This window comes from Tupaia chinensis, unplaced genomic scaffold (assembly GCF_000334495.1).
Source record: "Tupaia chinensis unplaced genomic scaffold, TupChi_1.0 Scaffold000117_2, whole genome shotgun sequence".
NCBI classification, from domain to species: Eukaryota; Metazoa; Chordata; class Mammalia; order Scandentia; family Tupaiidae; genus Tupaia; species Tupaia belangeri.
Genome location: NW_006159583.1, coordinates 3679092 through 3702212, shown reverse-complemented (window position 1 = coordinate 3702212; position 23121 = coordinate 3679092).

The following is a 23121-nucleotide window of genomic DNA, read 5'->3' as shown; positions in this document are numbered from 1 at the left end:
GAGGCAGTTTGGGCAGATAAGACCAGCATATTGTGTAGAAAGACAAATCATCAATAATGAAAATGACAACATTTTTAATAACCACAATCATTACATGCAGGTACCATGTAACCACTCATTATCTCAGAGCCATTCCCTCACCCTCAGGTACTAAGGATCTGAGACGCTAAGTGACTGAACAGAGTAATGACAAACAATGAAAAGCTTAATACTTAATGAAATCTAATGGAAATGCTTTAAACTTGTACATGACTGTTGGTGACATGTTTGCTTTTTATTTCCTTAAAAAAAAGAAGAAATTCATCCTTGTGCAAAATGTAAGGCTATGTTGCTGATGTAAATTGTAATAAATAAATTTATGCTTTCTCTGTGACACTAGCAACCAAACATTCTAGCTTTTCTCTTTTTTTCTTTAAGAATTTTTTCTTAAGGTTTTTGCCATAGGGTTCATGCCCTCGCTGGAAGACAATGACGGGGAAAGTGCAATCACCCCCTAGGGACTACACTGCAACCATTCTCCTACTTCCATCTCTTGGTTATTTTAGCCACATACACACACACACACACACGCACACACATGCACACCTGGTGTGAGTTTGAAGATGCTGGGTCCAGGACTTGGTCTATGGTCAGCCATGTGGGAGTCGAACACCTTAACCACCATGCCACCTGCTGGCTCCATATTGTAGCTGTCCATGTAACTTAATTCTCTTCAAGTTAAGGTGATTTATTAATCTTATGACTAAATATCTTAATTTTTATTATTGTTTTAAAAAGCAAAATTAAACTAATCTTTATTTAAACAAATCCAAAAATCAAGAAAAATCACTTTCAGTCATGTGTCCTCATTTTGGTTTGGAATGCATTGGCAATGTATGATGTACTTCTTTTAGAGAGAGATTTTTGCTATAGGACACTTGTGCTCACCAGAGAGAGAAATAGAAAGTAAGAAATCACCACACACACACACACACACACACCGCCCTGGCAATGGCCATGTTGCAATCCCTTTTCTTCTCGGGATTTTGGGCACACATGCACACACACTTGGTGTGAGTTTCAGGCTGCTGGGTCCAGGACTCAAACTGTGATTGGCCATGTGGGAGTCCAGCATCTTAACTACCAGACCATCTGCTGACCTCACATTCTAACTTTTTATGTAACTTGATTCTTTTCAAGTTAAGGTGAGTTAATAATCATATGATTGAATATTATAATTTTTTATGGTTTTAAAAGGCAAAATTAGTCTAACTTTTATTTAACCAAATCCAAAAATCAAGGAAAAATCACTTCTAGGCATGTGTCCTCATTTTGGTTTAGGATACATTGGTGATATATAACCTACATTTTTTTTTAGAGAGAGATTTTTACTATAGGATATGTGTGCTCACTGGAGAGACAGAGGAACAGAAAGTAAGAAATCACCCCCTAGGGAGACCACCACACTGCAATCCCTTCTCCTCCATTCTCCTTTTAGCATTTTGTGCACACACACACATACACACACATGACCAGCATGAGTTTCAAACCTCTGGGTCTGGGACTTGAACCATGGTCCACCCTTTGGGAGAGCAGCGACGTAACCATTAAGCCATCTGCTGGTCCCCATGACCTATAGAAATGTGTCTCTATCTGTCCAGCCACAGTGGTTCAGATCACAGGATCTGGGGCCAGGCCTGGGTTTGAATCCAGACTCTTAATGCTTGTATATTAGCAGTGACATTATCGGTTACTGCACCTAGAAGGATAGGGTCATGCTAGACTCAGGTCTGTTTTTCCTTCTGTCAGCTGCCCATCAACTGGCTTCAGATTCTCTCTGACTCCTTTACAAGCATGCCACATGAATGTGACTCTTTACAGCTCGAGGATTGCATTCTGAGCAATGGATAGATTGATTATCTGACTTTTCAGGGCATTGGTTTTCTCCTAAGAAAAATGGGGGTAAGGGCAGACCTCTCTTTGAGGTGCTGTGTGGATTACAATGCTCTATTAAAGCTGTTGAAGTGATATTGTCATAGGAAGGGAAAGTGCCGAGAGGTGTGGTATAAAATCCTTGGATCTTTGGGTCTAGATCACTAAAATTAGAGACCTGTCCCTAAGAGCAAAATAAAGCCACAACCATAATAAAAGTAGGCATAAAAGAAAATTTAATAGGAATGAACTACAACCAAAAGACTTTTGGGTGGGCAGGTTGCTAGGTAGCAACCAGCATTTGGAACTGGTTAGGTGTTATTTTTATTACCAGAGGTGATAATGAATATTTAACAGTGGGAGGTCTGTCATAGTACCTGTGTTTTTTTGTTTGAATTCCAGGGCTTTCTCCTGCAGTTGTGCATCTCTCTCACAGGTGAAGAATTTGAAGAATTTGATTACCTAGCTGCGCGTGCCCAGTGTGAGCCGTGATGATAGGAGTACCCCCCCTTTTTTTTTTGGAGAAGTTTCTGCTATAGGGTGCATGCGCTCGCCAGATAGACAGAGAGAGACAGAGAGACAGAAAGTGAGAAATCACCCCCCAGGGGGGATGGCCATGCCGCAATCCCTTCTCTTCCATTCTCCTCTTGGGATCTAGGGCACGCACACATACGCACCCGGTGTGAGTTTTAAGCCACTTGGTCCGGGACTTGAATTGCAGTTGACTACGTGGGAGTCCAGTGACATAGCCATTATGCTAACTGCTGGTCCCAGGAGCATCTTAATTAGGATTAACTGCCCAATTAGTTTATTGCCCCAGTAGGAATCAGGATGTTGACCAAAATGTCTGGTTGGGTCTTTTGTATTTATGAGGAATGATAAGAGGGGAACTTACAATCACCCTATGTGTCTTCCTCAGGCACCAAGAAAGAAAAATGGGATTTGTCCAGAATTTGGGCAGAAAGAAGGCATTTTCATGGAGGGTTTGGTTGTAACTCCTGATAAGTTGTTACTAATGTGGCATCCGTCTTTTTACTGTTTTCTTAGGGCCGCCTGCTCATTACTAGCTACCTGCCTATCACAATACCTGGCTTAATAAATGGTAGCTCTTAATTTTGTTATTGCTACCTTTGCATTTATGTAGGGGCTTTTTGAGATCTCTTAGTACCTGTTTTATTTTTGTTTTTATTTCAGATCCACATCAGAGAGGAAGTATAGTTGCTGTCCTCATTATAGACACTGCGTACATCCGATTCACAGCTGCCACGGGACATGGAGCAAATCATTTCACGGGCCTGGGTTGCTGAAGAATTGATTGTCCATACAAATATCAGTTAATTGACTCTTTTGTATTCCACAGCGTTGAACTCTTCAGTTAAGACTGATGTTCAGTGAGATCAGGATGAAAAGATGCCTTATGGCAAGGACGTTGGAAGTCTCAGGAGTTAAAGAAGAGCTGAGGAAGCTCTTCAGGCCAGAGCTTTTACCACATCAAAGAGCAGAGGTGGTAATTGGATAACTAGTTCTATTAAATCAAAACCCTTAAACCCAAAGTAAAATAGAGTAAAAGGTGCCCTTAAATCTGTAACAAACTTCAAAGCTGGTTGAATATATACTTTGCATAGTTCAAGCTAATCGCAGGAGAATATTGCTATCTAAATGATAAAAGCTTGTTATTTATGTGCATCTGTGTTTGCTTTTCAGTTACTAAGAAGAGAAAGGCCAGTGCTTCTCATTTGCCTTCCTTGGTTAGCTGAGAGCCCACTCGGAGATTCAGAAGGGAGAATGAACAGATGTAATGAACCAATGTATAGTTCTTCCTGCTCGCTGGCAGCCTTTCCACGTTGTCAATTTTGAATAATATAAAACATATGCAGACAGTTAACGATATCAAGATGTGCCTAGAATCCAGAGAGACTGGCAATAAAGTTGAAAACATTCCCATCAGAGAGCTAATACCTTGTTTCAACAAACGTTTAAGTATCATGCTTATTTGTCCATTGGTCTTGGGTTGAATGGGCTAATTACCTTATAATCCCAAAACTTCTGAATAGAAATCTCTCCCTTTACTCGCTACTTTTCTCATCCTATGAAATTGTGCTTTACTGGCATTTAAGGAAAGTCTTTGATACTGACATGCGAAAGATCACCCATGGACACAATGGCCTGAACAATGTAAATTTGCATTTTGAAAAAGCAAAACTCTAAAATTCCCTTTTTCCCTGTTAAATTACTTTTAATATTACCTACTCCCCCGGAGATGAATATTCATGACTTCACTTAAGGCCTTTTTGACATTTGGCCTGTACGAAGATTCTAAAACACAGCCTGGAAATTTTAAATCTCTTCATTGAATGAAAAGGCTTTACTCTTAGTTCTTAAGCATCCACATCCACAGATACACCTTCTATCTTTTTATGCCTTATTTATTTATTTATTTTTTTGGCTTTATAATTGGCCTAAGCCCTGCCTCTGCCCTTCTCCTGAGAAATGCAGTTGATTCAACATTCTGAATGCTCAGGGCACTGAATTGGGGATCTTGATGCAGATGAAATGAAGAAAAATAAATTTCCAGCATTTGTGGAGTTTTTATTCTAAGACTGAAAAGGTTGTATATATATATTTTTAACTATACTGCTTACAATATTAGTCAAGAGAACGTGGAAGATTTTTTGGAATAGTATAGCATAGCAATTATAAGTATATAGAATATTTTGTATGAATTAAAAAGGTTAGAAAGATCACTATTGGATTATGCTTGAATTTTTTTAAGTTTATAACTGATTCTTTTCATTGTATTATTTTTTCCAAACATTAAAAATTATGACTTAAGCTTCTGATGAGTTAAAAATAAGGCATTTTGACTAATGTTTAGTCCTGAAATTTACCACATGCTCTTAAATGAATAATGCCACCTCATGCCAAATCAAATCATGGAAATTTGCAATTCCCTCAAAGGACTATAAATGAGCCTGTTGTCAAGCTGCCAAAGTAAATTAACAAGAGTTAACTTTTACCATCATATCTATCAGAAATTCAAATGACTAGTAATTATAGCAGTTCTTGCTCTCTTGTGACACACACAGTGACAAAACAGTCCTAATATGTCACCTCTCTGTCTCTGCAGTGTTAGTATATCTGGCTGGGTGGTTTAGTCTGTAGAGTTCTTACAGTCTGTTAAATTCTAAAAGTGAAATAGACGTAAAATATGGTAAATATTTTATGGTATGGTACTATTCTGTGCGTGCCCAGTGACAGGCCTGGGACTTGATTGGCAGATGCCATGTGGGATTTGCTTCTATTGAGCAGCACATCACTGCCACGCCATAGAGCTGGGTAAGGATTTTTTTTTTGGAGGGGTTTTTATGCTATAGGGCGCGTGCACTTGCCAGACAGACAGAGAGAGACAGAGAGACAGAAAGCAAGAAATCACCCCCCAGGGGGAATGGCCATGCTGCAATCCCTTCTCCTCCACCCTCCTTTCGGGATCTTGGGCATGCATGCACACGCACCTGGCGTGAGTTTTAAGCCACCAGGTCCGGGATGCGAACCGTGGTCGACTACATGGGAGTCCAGCGACATAGCCATTATGCCAACTGCTGGTCCCCGGCTAACATTTTAAAATTCATCTTTGGGGACCAGCAGGTGGTGTAGTGGTTACATTGTTGGACTCCCACATGCCCGGCCGTGGTTCAAATCCTGGACCCAGTGGCTTAGCAATCACACTGGGTGCTTGTGTGTGCATACCCAAGATCCCAAGAGGAGAATGGAGAAGGGATTGTGGTATGGCAATCCTCCCTGGGAGGGGTGATTTCTCTCTTTCCTTCTTACTGTGTATCTCTGTCTCCAGCAAGTACATACACCCTAAGACAAAAACCTCTTAAAAAAAAATGTGATATTTGAAACAGGATCTGTGACTGGTGGCCAGGTTGAATGTGAATTTTCCAACCCACTGTACCTTGACTTGGCACATTCATCTAGCTCCAGGGTGACTCTGCAATGTTGGCATGAGTTTCTTTTTTTTTTTTTCTTCCTGGCCTTGTATTCCTTCAATTTGATACTGTGAACAAATAAAATACAAGAAAAAGTAAAATGTACTAATATTCTACTTTTTATTTCTGTCTGAACTTACAGCATTTTAAGATCTACCCATCTCAGTTGTCAGCTCAACTCCTCCTACTTTGTAAACTATTGTGGAGTTGCATGTTCTGAATGGCTTCAACCCTGGCAGGCTCCCATAGGAGAGACTACTACCTAGACATAATGGAAGTATTGCTCATTTCAGAAATAATAACTCAATAAGAGTATAGAATCACTTTCTCTATTTATTCAAATGTCTTTTCTGGTAGTCTAATACATAGAGACTAGACATTTACAACATTAAAAATAGATCAATACCATATATAAAATCCAATTTATAGTTGTTCTTTGGCTAGTGAGTCTCTAAGTAATCTTGTTACTTTCATGCTGGGTCCTTTGGTTGATGTCATGTAAAGGAAATTTGTAGCAATTACTCAATGATTTGGAGCAATATTCATTACTAATATGTTCATGTTACATTTTTAGACATTACACAATGGTAAAATGTTTCATTTGCTAAGGCCACAATTTAATGCTAAAGGTCACAGTGTAAAAAAATTCTTTATGGAAATTACAGTTCGTTAAGGATGTTAAAAAAAAGAAAAATATTAGCCATCTTGCACTGGGATTATACTCACTTTTGATAATTCTTAATGTGTCCTAGACCCAGTATTTGATTCAGACACTGCAGGGGAGTTTAGAAAGCTGAAGACAAAAAGAGAACACAGTAAGTGTATGTTTTTTTCCTACCACTTTGATGCTCATATTGAGTATGATGTGGTTTCAATTTAATGTAGTGACAGCGACAGTAACTATAATAGTTAACACTCAAATATAGTGTTCGCTCAAATCAGTTTTCAGTTTTCTTCCTGAAAAATTAATTTTTAATTTAAAGTTTCTTCATTGATTTTTCATTTCTCAAAGAATCAAATTCAGCTGCTTGAAACACATTAAAAATATCTTTTACATACTTAAAAAAGATTTTTTGAGATATTTTTGCTATAGGACACATGCACTCATTGGAGAGAGAGAGACAAAAAGATAGAAAGCAAGAAATCACCCCTTCCCCCAGGGAGATGGCCATGTCACAATCCCTTCTCCATTCTCAGGATTTTGGGCATGCATGTACCTACACCTGGTGTGAGTGTCAAACCTCTGGGTCCTGGACTAGAACCATGGTCAGCCATGTTGGAGTCTAGTGATCAAAACCATTATGCCACCTTCTGGTCCCATCTTTTGCATACTTTTATGAAAGTGCTAACCTACTTTGAACTCAGAATAAACCACATGAGTACATTAGAAGTTAAGGAAAAGTGGGCCAATCGGTGGGATGGTGGTTACAGTGATTGGATCCCACATGGCCCACTGCATGATGTATATTTCCAAAATACTAAAAAGTGAAACAGGGAAAGGACAGCAGAGTGATCTTCCTGTTCGAGAGGTAGATTATCACTTTCTTTCTCTCTGTCTCTTTCCTGAGTCCTAGGGCTTGGAATCTCTCCCAAAGTCAAACAATGTTAAGGAAAACTCAACTACGTTAACCTTCAGTGTTATAAGCGTCCTTAAAGTGGAATCTGTAACAGTAATACATTCTTTTGTGTATTTTCAATGACAAAGTCATGGGTTTTCTGTTTGTTTACTCTCCAGTTTTGTGTATATATTTCATCTGTTTTACATGTGCAATTAATGGAAGGAATGTGGGCAAAAAGGAATTAGATGATAATCTCCAACTGCCCCATCCCTGCTGGCCAGGGTTGTGTAGGTAAGGACTGTGCCTGTTCTTGTTCCCCCACTGCTTGCATGCTTTGTTGAGGAACAGGGAGAAAGATTTGCAGAATGGCCATAGATGGATGCATGTTTGAGAAGCTGGTTTGTGATTACACTATATGCTTCCCTCCACTCAAGCCTCATTTAGTCTTCTCACTCCACAACTCTCATGGCTGTTATAATGTGTACATCCTGGATTCCTGATTCTATATTACTTATATGTGCCTTTTTTTCTTTTCTCTTTTTCTTTCTTTCTTTCTTTTTTTTTTTTTTAGAGAGATTTTTGCTATAGGGTGTATAGGGTTGCCTGAGAGACAGAGAGACAAAAAGTGAGAAATCACTCCACCCCCTACCCCCAGAGAGGGAATGGTTTTGCTGCAGTCCCTTCTCCTCCATTCTCCTCTCAGGATTCCGGACTTGCATGCACACACAGCTGGCATGAGTTTTAAGTCACCGAGTCCAGGACTTGAACTGCAGTCGACTATGTGGGCGTCCAGCAGCATAACCATTAAGCCATCTGTTGGTCCCTATATTGTTTATATTTAATGGTTGAATTTAACTCGGTGAAGTACAAGTTTGCCTTTTAAACTACATTTTTGAGGTCAGAGGCAGCACCTCATAAGTTCTTATTATCTCATACATATGAGGCACTCCATAGATCTTTGTTGACTTAAGCAGAACTGAATGCAATTGAATCACTTACAATGTGCATGCATGCTTTGGAAATTGGGTATTTAGCCTCATTTTTTTTTTTTTTAAGAAAGTGAGAAATCATCCCACAGTGGGGATGGCCACGCCGCAATCCCTTCTTCTCTCGGGATCTTGGGCATGCATGCACATGTGCCTGGTGTTGAGTTTAAGCCACTGGGTCTGGGACTTGAACTGTGGTCAACTACATGGGAGTCCAGTGACATAGCCATTACACCAACTGCTGGTCCCTTAACCTCATTTTATTCTCTGGCTGAGTAAGTATAAATCAAGAAATTATTTTGTGTTAAGCCTCATTAACTTTCTTTATTTAGTAACACATATTTCAAGAATTCTTAATGAAGGGAGAAAACACATGTTCAGATGTCAATCAGGATACAGAATTACAGATACTAAATCATTTCAACTAGTATAAGAAAAATGTTAGAAGTATCTATTTCTGAATAATTATATGAGTTTCTCCTCTTTGGACGATTCTGGGCTTTCTTGGTGGTCAGAGTATTTACTCTGGTAATCATAAAACTTGAATAGAAAAAGTCTTTGCCATCCTTGTTTGTCTGTGTGTTTACATGAGAAAGAGGTAGAGAAGCAGGTTTTCTCTTTAAAACAAAGCAACACCCATAATAAATTTCAAATAAAGTTGGGATATATTCAATTACTATTTTATTAAACATATATAGTATTTATTTATTTATTTATTTATTTATTTATTTATTTATTTTCGGAGAGGTTTTTGCTATAGGACGCGTGCGCTTGCCAGACAGACAGAGAAAGACAGAGAGACAGAAAGCGAGAAATCGGGACTCGAACCGCAGTCGACTACGTGGGAGTCCAGCGAGATAGCCATTACGCTAACTGCTGGTCCCAACATATATAATATTTTGATATAATAAAAGAGATTTTGCTCCACGTTTTATTAATCAGAACTTTACCTTTCTATTTATCACATGCATATATCCATTCTATATTTAAAATGTCTCTCCCCAATCTCTACTTTAATATACAGCAAGCTCCAATTTACATGATAAATGAAGAGAGTTTGTCCAAGTGGATCAAACATCAGAGTTAAAAGAGAGAATAGCAATTTCTAGTTGTTAGGATGCTAGAAAATGATACATTCTTATTGTTTACATTTATATTAATGAGAAATCACCTCCCCCAAGATCTGCACATAACTAACTACATATTATTTAGCCATTCCCTGCCTCTGCCCCATTCAAAATCACCATAAGACATTTGAGGAGTTATAAAGTGATAATGCTGGAAACTAATTGCAGCAAAACTATTTTAAGCACCTAATTCCCATTATGCTAGATGTTGGAAAGAGAGAGAGAAACACAATCCGGTGTCTGTCCTAAGTAGCTTCTGCTGAACAGAGAGACAGACATAAAGAAATAATTCTAAGTGTACTAGTTGCTAACGGGGTGTAGCACCTTTTGACTGAGAACTGTTACCTAGTTTTCTTCTACATTTATTCAAGTTCTTTTAATCTGAAATCCTGTTTGGTCTTAAATTCTCCTAATATTTATTTAATAAACATGTATTAGCCTCCTGGTGTTATATGAAGGCCATCTTTACATTTGAAGCCAGGTTTAAACCCTGATCCTGCCTCTTACCAGTTGAGTTAGGTGTGTTAGAGAACTTGGTTAAGACTGTTATTTCACCTAGAAGGGGCTACAGTAAAGGTCGGCTGAGTTAATATGCATGAAGAATCTGGTGTCAGACCTTGCCAAGGTGCAATACTGTGAAAATGTAGTTGTTAGATTCTCAGTCACAACTCAAGGATGAAGTAGATACCATTTAAACATTTTGTATAACTCAGGCTAGCCCAGTAGCTTCCTAGTTAAGGAAGTCAGATCCTACATGGCTGACTGTGGGCTGAACCCTGGTGGTGGCTTCGAAAAGATGCTAGCCATGTGTGCGTGCATATCCCTACTCCCCACGAGACAGAGAAATGGAAAAGAAATTGTAGTGTGACCACACCCCATGTAGTGATTTTTTTTTCCCTCTCTCCCCACTACTGTCTGTCTCTGGTGAGCACATGTGACCTCTGTCAATATAAATCAATCAATCAATCAATCAGATTGCTAAAATTCTTTAAAAATATAACTCCATTTCTGACTCTGGACCCCCATTTTACTGGGCCACCCTGCAGATCACATTGGCCTTTCTGTCTTTTTCACACAGAACCAATGTGGGCTGGGAATGGTTGGGGAGGGGTACGTCGGTCATCATTCACACATGCCACTGCTCTTGTCTGTTTCTCTCAGGTCTGGAGCTCCCCTAAGCTTCCTCTGCCACCCCAGGGCTTGGGACCTTTTCTGAAGAAACTCATGTGCCATCCTCCTGGTAAACTATGCAGCCACACCTCTCTGGCATATCATGGCCTGCTGGGTGGTTGGAAAGCTTGATCTTGGTTCCAGTGGTTTTTTTTATAACTTCCAGACTTTGCTGCTTCCTTTTTCTTTTATTTTCTTCCTTTTCTTCTTTTCTCTTTTTCTTTCTTTTATCTTTTTCCCTCCTGTATTTTCTACCATATATGGTGTTTGTACCCACAGACCCTTTTTAGTGTCTGTGGAAACCCTTTATGTTTTACTAAGGAGTCAGGTTTTTGCAAAGCAAAAGGCAGGAAGACCTGTAGGCCTGTCCCGTTTTCCCCTCTGCCCTAGAGGCACCGAGAGCCTGACCAGCTACTCGCTAAAAGAGGAAAAAGGTAAATACAGAGAACAAAAATCAATTGATATTTTAGGCATTATCTAGCCACAGGAGATTTGGTAAAAGCATCAGAACAGAAATAATAGTTAACACTTTACCTAGTTCTGCTGTGGTGGTTTAAAAAATATGCCTACAATTCTTTGATACTCCCACTTTCCAGAGGTAGAACTTAATTTCCCTCCCCTTGAGAATGGGCTGGATTTAATGACTGGCATTTAACTAATAAAATATGGCAGAAGTGCTGGGTTGTTACTGAAGTGAGATTATGAAAAGACTGAGGTTTCTGTCTTAGGGGCTCTGTGTGTACTCTCTCTTTGGATTTTGGCTCAGAAGTAGGCATTTTGTGAGCTGTCCTAGGGAGACACCTCCTGGGGAGGAATGAGGAGGCCTCTGCTTGGCAACAGCTAGTGAGTTTGGAGGTGGATCCTTCCATCCCGCTGAGTTATCAGATGACCTTAGTCTTTTCTGTCTAAGAGCTCACTGAGAGGGACTACACATATACATGCATAGATAGAATAACTCAGAATCAAATGCAGCAATTTAAATACTACACAATTTTCTCCCATAGGGAGCAGTTTTTTTTAATCGGAGCTAAGAATGCATGTAAATAAGAGGAAAGGTTATGGAATTATGTATTACAGCAGAGTAAAAAAATATGAATAATTCAACACATACTTCTAAAAAAATCACCTAATAGAACCATTATCAAATGTGCACAGCATAAGATCATGTTCAACGTTGAAGAGCATTAGCATATATATGTCTTTGATTTGGTTTGTATACACTGTATACCTGCCTTGAAAAACCATTCCATACCCCACAAAGACATATATCAAATGTATGTAAAACAGAAATCATCATTAAAAAATAAAAATTGTATAGTATTTTTATTTTTTAAAGTATCCTTTCTAGAAAGTATTCATTTAATTTTATTTACTATTGTTATTATTATTATTTTAATTCACCAGAGAGAGACAGAGAGAGAGAAGGAAAGTGAGAAAGCAAGCCACTAGGTCCGGGACTCAAACTGCAGTCGGCGATGTGGGAGTCCAGTGCCTTAAACACCACACCACCTGCTGGCTCCAGAACTACACAATTTTAATGGATGAAATTAAATTAATAGTAGAAAATAAGTTAATTCTGTCATGGCAGCATTCTGAAAATCATAATATGAAAATAAACTTCTGTGGAGGGAAGGGACAGTGTGACAGTTTCACCAGTCTTTGAACTTGGTTTAAATGAGATGCCTGCATGACCCTGCCCAGAACCAAGAACAACGTGTGGTGTGCGAGATGCCCGACCTACTAAAATTACATCTGTCTGCCGTTAGCATTATGATCATGCTCTGGAGTTCCAAAATTTGCTTTTTTATAATTGAAAACATAATAGCTATAACTTTGAAGCAATTTATACAATACTTTGTTAGAAACATTGCCCTTAAAAATGTGATTTACAGGGTGCATACTGGGGTAAGCAGCTACAATTATCTCTGTTGTCATAGTAACTTGCAGTTGAAGCTGAACGCAGTGTAAGAGAAACTCAAAAAATGTTGGTGATATTGGAAATACAGACAGACACCTATACTCCCATTGACAAGTTGTAACCTTGACATGCAACCTATAATAATAAATATTTTAAAAGCAAAAAGGCATTTTGTTTGGGTTAAAAAATGCCACGCTGCAACTTGAACTAAAAATTACTGAGAATTTAGATGTGGCCCTTCCTGTCATATGGATAAGAAAAGTTTAGTCTCTGCTTTTTCTCGAACTTAGGCATGGAAGATACTTTCCGAAGGTTCTATCTGGTGGCTACAATGATGAATTCTCTTTCTGCATCAGGAATATCCTGAAGGAACTAAATTTGGAATTATAGTTCCATTAAAGACCATGGGGGTGGGGGATGAGATCTTACTTTGACAAATACAATAAAACGAATGCATGTTCTGTTCTCCTGTCTCTAAGACTTCAGTAGAATGTTGTATGCCTTTGTGGTTATATAGGTACACTTAACCAAAAGACTTGGAATTTAGTAGTCCAAAATATTTTATTGTCATTCTGTAGTTTAGATTTTATTAGTAAAGGTGCCATGTAGACGCTCTCTTTAAAATTATGCTCTTGACCTTAAAATAATTCAACAGCAAAAATAGTATCTTTGTGACAAACTACTATCCATTTCCTAGGGGATAGTGATGGCAGGGTAAGTCTGAACCAGGCAGTTAAGTCTGCAAAGTTGTAATGCTGTCTTGTTAATATGCCATTGTAATTAAAGGGGATCAGGATATGCTACCCCGAAATATGCCACTTTGGCATGAGGATTATTTTGAGCTGAAAATATTTGAGATTTAACAGATATAGAACAAACCCTCCCTAGAGCATCTCTTACCTGATTAAAGCAGAAAACTCTGAGAAATAAGGAATGCTATGCATCCCATCTCTCAGGGAAGTTTTGTAGCCATGAAGAATATGGAAAGTTGGCTCCAAGATGGACCTGCACAAACCCACCTTGCCAGGGTGCCTTTGTCTTTAATTAGTTTCCTCCCTGCATTTACCTTTTCATAGTTTTCAGATATTCAAAGTGTAAAAATCTGTTTCTTCTCTTGTCATGTCTCCACAATGTATCTCTCTTGTTAAGAATGGCACATAAGCTCTTGAGCCTATCTGCTTCTTAGAGTCTTCATTTATTTTCTAAGGTCTCAGTGTCACATATAAACATCAGATGAATTGTATTCCTTTTCTACTATTAATTTATCTTTTTGTAGGGTCTAATTTATAGGATCTTAATCAATGAACATAAGAAGATAAAGGAAAAGTTTTCTCTTTCTATATATCATTGAAAAACCCACACCTAAATTTTTCCTTCTCTGTACATCTGATAATGGGGTCAGAGGTTGAAATGTCAGTTTGGAGTTCAAAGTCTGGGAATTGATAGGTAGAATGGGGGGAGATTTTCTGGGTGAAACAATGGAATGGAAAACAATAGGTAAAGGAAGAATTGGGAAAAAATGAAGGCCAAGGTCTATCTAACCATTCCCACTTTACTGTGTTTTTTGTTTTGTTTTGGTTTGGTTTTTTTTGAGAGGTTTTTTGCTGTAGGGCACATGTGCTCACCAGACAGAGAGAGACAGAGATTCAGAAGGTGAGAAATCACTCCCCAGGGGGGATGGCCACACTGCAATCCTTCTCCTCCATTCTTCTCTTGGGATCTTGGGCACTCACGCACACATGCCCGGAGAGAGTTTTAAGCCACCGGGTCCAGGACGTGAACCACAGTTGACTATGTGGGAGTCCAGCGACTTAGCCATTACACTAATTGCTGGTCCCACTGTGTTTTGAGTTTGACTTTAGAGATATACAAGAGTCAGGTTCAGAGAGGTTGGGAAAAGATCTGCCTTATTTTTCTTTTAGGCCTTACTTAGAATTTCTGAAATAAGAAGAAAAAATGTATAGTTGTGAAGAGTGACTCTCAGTAGGCCACTCTCCTAATCCTGAATCTTCGATTGCTTTCCCAGGCCTTGGGCATGTGGTCTCTACTGAAGGCAGACCTGGGAGGAAGTCACAGTGGGTATGTCCTGGTAGCTCCCCCTTCTCATCCTCTTTTTAAGAAGGACCATAAATCACACCCATGTTTATTCTCATTTATTTAGAATTCAAGCATAATCTGTCCTTCAGGTCTGGTCATGTGTGAAACAGAGGTTTCCCTGATCGCCCTCTTCAGGGTGATGCTCTCTTCATTCACATCGACAGCAAGACCACCAGCAGCAGTACCAGCCCTCAGCCACTAATACTCTTTAGCGAATGTCAATGAGGTGTCAGACATTGCCCTAGGCATTTGATATGCCAAAGTCTGACGTACATCTACAATGATCCTATGGAATAGGCATTAGTATCCACATGTGATGGAAGAGAAATCCAAACTTGATAAAACTGAGCAAGCAGCAATACCCCTTTCTGGTTTTTGAGTTCACCTTGTGAATTCTTTTCTCATTCTTGGAACTGAAAGTTCCTTGGGGGTCTCACTCAGGTTTGAACCATATTCTGTTTTGAACTGCTTCATAGCACCTAGCATAGTGATTATTTTTCTTTTTAAAATTTTTTTTTTTGCAAATTGACAAGTAAAGACCATATATACATATGATACATAACATGATGTTTTATTATATGTACACATTATGGGATGGCGAAATCAAACTATTTAACACATGTATTACCTCATACCAAATGATAACAAACTTTACATCTGCTGTCTTAGTAGTTTTCAAATATACAACATATTATTAACTGCAGTCACCACGATGCACAATAGCTCTCTTAAACTTACTCCTCTTGTCTAGCTAAAATTTTATGTCCTTTAAAAAATGTCTCCCCAATTCTCTTTTCTTAGTCCTATTCTCAGGCATTAATAACCTATTCTATTCTGTTTTTATGAAGTCAACCTCTTTTTATAGTGCCCATAGAGATGAAACCCTGTGATATTTGTCTTTCTGTGTCTGGCTTATTTTTTTTAGCATAATGTCTCTCAGGTTCATCTATGTTGCTGTAAATTAGAGGATTTCCTTCCTTTTAAAGGCTGAATAATATCCCATTGTGTGTGTATGTGGGTGTATTGCATTTCCTTTCTTCACCTATCAGTGAACATCTAGGTTGATTCTGTGCCTTGGCTATTGTGAATAATCCTAGCACAGTGATTGTCCCTTGGACACTCATCAACTGTTTGTAGACTGTACATGGACATACTTTAACCGTGTTATCCCGTATTTGATATGCCATCAATCTCAAGCAAAATTTCCTCTTGTGCTATTTTGAGTTGTAATATTCTAAACTTGTTTGAGAGTTTAGAAAGGGTATTTAAAAAATTATTCTTAATACTTTATTGATTCCTAGCAGTAGTAGATTTGAAAATCTTAGTATACTCTATCTTTTGATTGTGAAGTCTTAACATTATATTTCAATTTGTGGATTTTTAAACCCCTTTATAAAAGCACATTGTTAAGAGACAGTATGCTCTAAAATAAAACCTGCTGCAATGCAGATGCTTAGGGCTTCTTGGATTTTACAGTAAGTGATGTGAAAAATGTGCTCATTTCTGTTATCTTAGATCGTGAGTTCAGAGTTCAGGTTCCAAAGTTCAGAATGATTGCATGTTTATTAGGATGCTGTAAATGAAAAAGGAGCTAGAAACCTCACCTCAAGGCCCTGATGACTTAAAGGGCCCTGCTGTCATCACTTGGGTATCTCCACTACTCAAGGATATTGAAGTGTCAGAAATTGCTTCTTCCACTAAGCATCTACTCCTCTTGAACTAAACAATCTGTCACTCAGATGACTCCACCTAATCAAAAGTTCAGACTCAAACTCTGCAATCAGACTATTTATTATATTTTAAGAATGCATTTCCTCGCCAGCATTACCAAAGTAACTTTAAAATGTGAACTTTTTATTTAGACTGAAAGAGATTTTTTTTGTTAAGTCATTTTCTGTTTACGTGTACTAGAAGGTCATTATAAAAGGTATGTAAGTGTCAATATCTTTTCTGTTTAACATAATATAGAAATTCTGTTTTTGACTAGCTAAATGCTGCTGTAATAAAATCCACAGCTCATGAGCAAACGAAGAGATGTATGAAAGTGATCTAAAATGGAGTTGTCTAAATACTACAGTAACTATATTTGAAATCTCAACAATTATTCTTTCTTAGTCTTTTTGTTTAAATTTTTAGATGTGTTAATTTGCTGATGGATGGTGTCAAGTTCTAATACAAAATATTTAAAAGCGAACATAACACTTGTTCTTAAACAGCATACCTTTTCGTTTTTTTTCAACTTAAAAACATGATCAGGGAGTACATGTGCTTGCTATAGAGAAACAGACGAGAGAGACAAAGAGGGAGAAAGCAGTCCTCGGTTGGAGGTGGTCACTCTTCAATCTCTTCTCCTTCATTTCTCCATTTTGTTAGTATTTTGGACTTGCATACACAAGTACCCAGTGCATTTTTCAAGTTGGTGGGTTCAGGATTCAAATTTTAGTTTGACATGTGGGATCTGGCCCCACTAACCACTAGGCAACAGGGCCAACCTCCCCTCTGTTCTTAAAAAAAAGGGCACTTTTTAAAAAAGATCCTTTCTATTTTAAAATGTTATTACTGTTGCTCTATAGATTATTTTCTAAAAAACAGAGATAACACCAATATTCTTAACTGGACTTAAACCAGTATCTCCTTGAAATACAAAATAAAGATTATGATGGATAACCAATACAATATGAAACTGAGAAAGTGTGAAAGGGCTTTAGTATCATAATCAAATATAATTTAGGACAAAGTGGATCATGCTCCCAATTATTGCTAAGCTGTAAGTAACTACCAAGGCAGTGGAAATCTGCTCGTGAAGCTGTCCATAACTAGCCTTGTTTTACAGGCCAAGCCAGGCTTATGTGGGAGCTGCTTAATGGAACCTGAGAGGAGGTTGACATCACACTGAGGCCATAATCAGGAGACCTGGATGCCATAGCTTATGTGTTTGTGGACTAGGAATGATGCTTCTGCTGTAGGCTGTTGGTAGCTGGTACAAAACAGAACCTACCACCAAGGGCAGAGCAGTACCCTACCCTCTCCCATTGAGGCATTCAGAACATCCCACTGGGGTGGGAGAAGACTGTTCTATAGTGATTATGCCTCTCTAGTTCCTCTCAAAAATCAATCAATGATTGTCTTTGCACAAGACACTGTGCTTGACCCTACTAGGGACATGAAGATGAGAAAGGCCCAGTTCCCACCCTCTGAAGTATTCATTTTCTCTGAACCATCTGTCTGGGCCATTGTACTCCTTATCACCAGATCTGGGGCTACCCCGTGGGTTACAGTAATAAAGTACATAGAGGGTTAAAGGGAATTTGATGAAGCTCTTATTTCTCTGTTGGGAGAGGAAGTAGATTTATGAACATTTTACCCTTTATTCTCCCTGGTGCTTTACAGGTGTAAGGCAAGTAGCCTGAAGGGTAGGATTTAGGTGAATTTCTATTTTCTACTATTGGCTCTCCTTCATCTTTTCATTGCCTCCACACAAGGTTTAAAATTTCACCAGCTGAACAATCATTTGGGTTGAGACACTTAACGGGAGTTGTGTAACTCTATTTATATATCTCCCTAGTTAGTTGGTAAAAAAAAAATTACATTCCTCTTTCTGCGTCATACTGCCATTGAATTTCTGAAAGAAATGCAAGAAATGCAAGTTGAATGATTAAATGAAGGTTCAAGTTAATGTAATTAAGTGATTTGTCTTCCACCATCTAGCTAAGAATTAGGGACTGTAATTTGCCCTTTTAAGAGTGGGGGTGAGAGTGTAGAAAGAGTAGCAATTTAATATAATGGACAGGAGGATCAGAGGGCAGCTGGAGGCAACATAACTCACTGGGTTCCAGGGGATAAGAGGACTTTGCTCTGGAAGGGAAAAAATGTGAGGACAGGGAAGAAAGGGAGCTGGGAAGAATTTGTCCAAGCAGCCTTGCCCCATCCAGACCCAGTGTTATACTACTAGTCTGCGAATCCCCTAAAGCCACAACTTCAATTTTTTTTTCAGAAGGCTGAAGGGAGAGGTGAGATGGGAGCAGGGGAGAATGGAGGCTGCTTTATTGTAGAAGCACAGTAGATGCTTAGGGCAGAGCAATCTTGATATAGATGGAAGGTATCCAGGGGGCTTGATCAGGTGGTCAATTGATCAGCAACTTTAGTTGTAAGTAGTATGCAAACTAAATGCACCATTTGGGGACTCAAATTAGCTTGAGTGATTTAGAGGAGAAAAAAAAAAAAAACACAAGATTCTCAGTAGCAAGCACACAATACCCTAAAATCCATCGACTAATTTCCACGGTTGTTACATAAGGTGGTCTTGAGAAAGGACAGTTTTGTTGCTACGTCTGGTAGTAAAGAAGACAGGGACTCCCTCATTTCTTAAATGGAAACTTAAATGGAGAAGAAGGCCTTGCACACATTTAGAAATGAAGCAGTTTTCATTGCTTAACAAGTATGGAAAGGAAAGCCACAGTTGGTTGATCTACGGAATGAGGATGAAAATGAAGTGCCTTAAATCTGTTTTGTTCTTTTGGCTCTTAATATTTGGACAAGTCATGTAACCCCAGGGACCTCCATCTTGTTTGTTAAATAAATAATCATAATTCGATGGCTGGCTAGTAGCACAGCCAAGATCAGAAACTATAGCTCTCTTTCTTTCTAACCCCAGCCTCTTTCCTCTGACCCACAGTCCAGGGCCACAGGAAGAGGGGAAGCAAAGTAGCCAGCCACTTACAGAAGCGAAAGAGAAGGGGATGTTATTGAATCATCACAGTAAGTAGGATAGGAAAAAACCACAATCACAAAGCCAAGTCTGTTATTAAAACCCATAATTTCCATTAGTTCACATTATAGAAGATAGAAAGGAGAGTGCAATTAGTAAGGAAGTTTGCCAAAGCAGGCGGCAGTTAATTGCTGACATTAATGGCATGCCAGGGTCCATAGACTCAAACCTATGGTTTCAGAAGACCTCTGATATGTCAGGGGTATAAAATCTAAAGTTTGTATTATATCTTTAAATAAACAGAAATTCCTTGCATTTATTTTAAGAGGATATTGGAATACACACTTCTGCCAAAAGAACGCATGAGAATCAAGAACAAATTGTAAGGAAAGGTCATCCCAGGCATGACCAGTTGGTTTATCTAATAAGCGTACAAGTCAAGGTTTGTGATAAATTCCAGAAGGTTGGAATAGCATACAGAATTCTACAACTACTTTCTGAGTTACTGTTTTAAGACAGTGGACCCTTTCTCTGGGAAACAATTGTTTTTCTTCTTAAAGTATCTTCTTGTTAATCTGAGTGTGAGAAAATTTATGAAGTTAAGAAACGCTTCCCTGTAAAAGTTATGGACATTAAATCCAACATTATAGATCTTTTATTTCTCTGTTAAAATAATTAAATGGAAGCTCATTAAGCATTAGTTATATTATGTGGGACTTTCCACCAAAGTAAGGCAATAGCTCAAACTCTAATGCGGAGGGGATAAGGGAAAAAACAAACAACACATTTAGTAGACATAAAAATGAAGTTATCTGCTATGATAATGTATATGGTAATGTTTTTGGCTTGACTAATATGCACTGTATCCATGTTAGGAAAAATCATATCATACACTGGAAAGATGTACAGTGATTACATGTAACTAAATAAAGATACATTTTAAAAAGTTAAGAAAATAAAACTCTAACGAATTGATTTCTTTACTTTGTTTCTGCATTCTCACAAAGTTTGGCTTTCAAACTCCTCCAGTGTTTCATAATACTTTGGTGCTGCCCCATTCATGAATTGCTGTTTGCTCAAACACACCTTTTTTGTTGTTGTTGTTTTGGAGAGATTTTTGCTATAGGGTGTGTGTGGTCACCAGAAAGAGAGAGAGAGACAGAAAGCGAGAAATCAATCCTAGGGGGAATGGCCATGCCGCAATCCCTTCTCCTTCATTCTCCTTCCCAGATCTTGGGCACGCACACACTCACGTCCGATGTGAGTTTAAGTCACTGGGTCTGGGACTCGAACCTTGGTCAACTACATGGGAGTCCAGCAACGTAGCCATTACACTAACTACCAGTCCTTCAAATACACTTTTAAAAATGTGAAAGTGCCAGGGCCAGCAGGTGACATAGTAGTTAAGATGTTGAACTCCCACTTGACTAACCATGGTTCAAGACTGGAGGCTTGAAACTCACTCTGGGCACATGTGGGAGCACGCCCCAAATCCCAGGAGTAGGGATTGTGGTGGGGCCATCTTCCCTGGGGGGTAATTTCTTGCTTTCTCTTTCTCTCTCTTTCCTGCATATACATGCACCCTATGGAAAAACATTTCTCTATAAAAGAAAAAAGGGTGAATGTGCCTAAGTTTATCTTTTAACAATTCTCTCATTGATGACTTCGGCAGCCATGTATTGAGAGCACAGGACTGGTCACATACTTCGTGGGGTCCAGTGCAAAACAGAAATGTGGGCGGTGTCAGGGTTGGAAAGGTTCACTTGGGCTGGCTAGGCTGTCTGTAATGAGATCAATTTGGAAGGTGCATGCAGATATGGAAAGGGGAGCCTGCACAGAGTCCCCAGACATGTAAACAAGGGGAGTTTGAGCCTAGCAAAGCAGAGGAGCCAGCTAAGGATGAAGCTAGTGAGGCAAGAGTCAAGTGTGCAGTTTGAGGAGTCAAAGAATGAAATGCCTTTGAAGGAGGTTTGATGTAGAGTCCTCTGAGAGGCTTGGCCAGATGACCATCAACAAATGACCCTTGAGTTTGGCAGTGTGTCAGAAAATACACTAGTTTTCCCCTCTTCTCAACATACATCATGTCTGTGATCCCCAAACATGTGGAGATTATTCCACACCAGCAAACATGAAATTCCGTCTCAGACACCAGCTGTGTGTCCTCTAATTTGTTTCAATTCTGACAGTGTGAGATCTCACAGTTTGAAAGGTCAGTTCCCAAGATAGCTCCCAACTTCAGACAAGTCCAGGCCTCTGAAACTTCTACTGACTTGCTACAAGTCAGGGTTCCCAAGATACCCTGTCCTCCTTAGGTTTGATTAAGTTGTTGAAGCAGCTCACGGAACTCAAAGAAACACTTACGGTTACTGGCTTATTATAAAGGATATTTTGAAGGATATGGAAGAAGAGATGCATAGCACAGAGGATCTGGGAAGGGTGTGGAGATTCCATGCCGTCTTATGGGTGTGCCTTCCACAGAAACCTGCATGTGTTCAGCTCTTCAGAATCTCCTTGAACCTTTCCTTTTGCATCTTCATGGAAACTTCATTGTATAGATGTGAAATGTTAATAAGCAGGGTGGGAAAGACCAGCGAAGACTGCCTATTCAGATTCTTGGCTCTCTGTGGGGCAGTTTTTCCTCCTGAGTATGGGACGGGATCCTCCTGGAATGAGGGTCTTAAAGGTGAGGGAAGACTGGAATTTCTATGGTGCTCCATGGAGTAGATGAAAGGAGAGCAGGAAAAAGTCAGATTGTCTTTCACTTTTTTCTCTCTGAAGTTGTTCCAAAGCTTCTTTAGGAGCCAAGGCCAAGGCCAAGGCCAAGGGCTAAATAATTTAAGATCTAGGAATTGTGGTGAAAACAACAACCATATACATATATTCCTTCTTTTTTTTTTTTTTTTTTGTATCACAGGCAACATTAAGATCATCAGGCACCTTGGCAAAAATGGTTTTACTGTAGTGAAGGGGACTGAAGTTTGACTAGAGGGGATGAAGAGGGAAACGGAGGAGCTTCTTTAAGATGGGAGAAACCAGAACACACAAAATTGTTCTATTTTTGGTGACGATTTTGCTATAGGGCATGTGCGCTTGCCAGAAAGACAGAGAGAGACAGAGAGACAGAAGGCGAGAAATCACCCCCCAGGGGGGTTGGCCATGCCGCAATCCCTTCTCCTCCATTCCCCTCTCGGGATCTTGGGCATGCACGCACATGCGCCTAGCGTGAGTTTAAGCCACTGAGTCCGGGACTCAAACAGTGGTCAACTACATGGGAGTCCAGCGACATAGCCATTATGCAAACTGCTGGTCCCAAAACTGTTCTGGAGTCTGGAGTTTGTAGACCTTTGCTGGAATACTCTCCATGAGTTTATACAGGTATAATAAGGGGTAGGATGGGGACTCTTCTGACTTGGTTAGGGAACGGTGTGTAGTAATGCCTTCCATTTCTGTGTTTTAAAATATAAATCTATCCATTTGTCAGAGAAACATTCCGGGTGCTGTGACTTATTAGGAACAAAGCAACTGCCTGGAAACACAATAATCGGTCATAGCTTTTGTCTTAAAAGGAAAAAGTAATGTTGAAAATAAAATAAAATTAGAATATTTCTTGTATTTATCATCCGGATAAAGAATATCCTTATAGGAAAAAATTT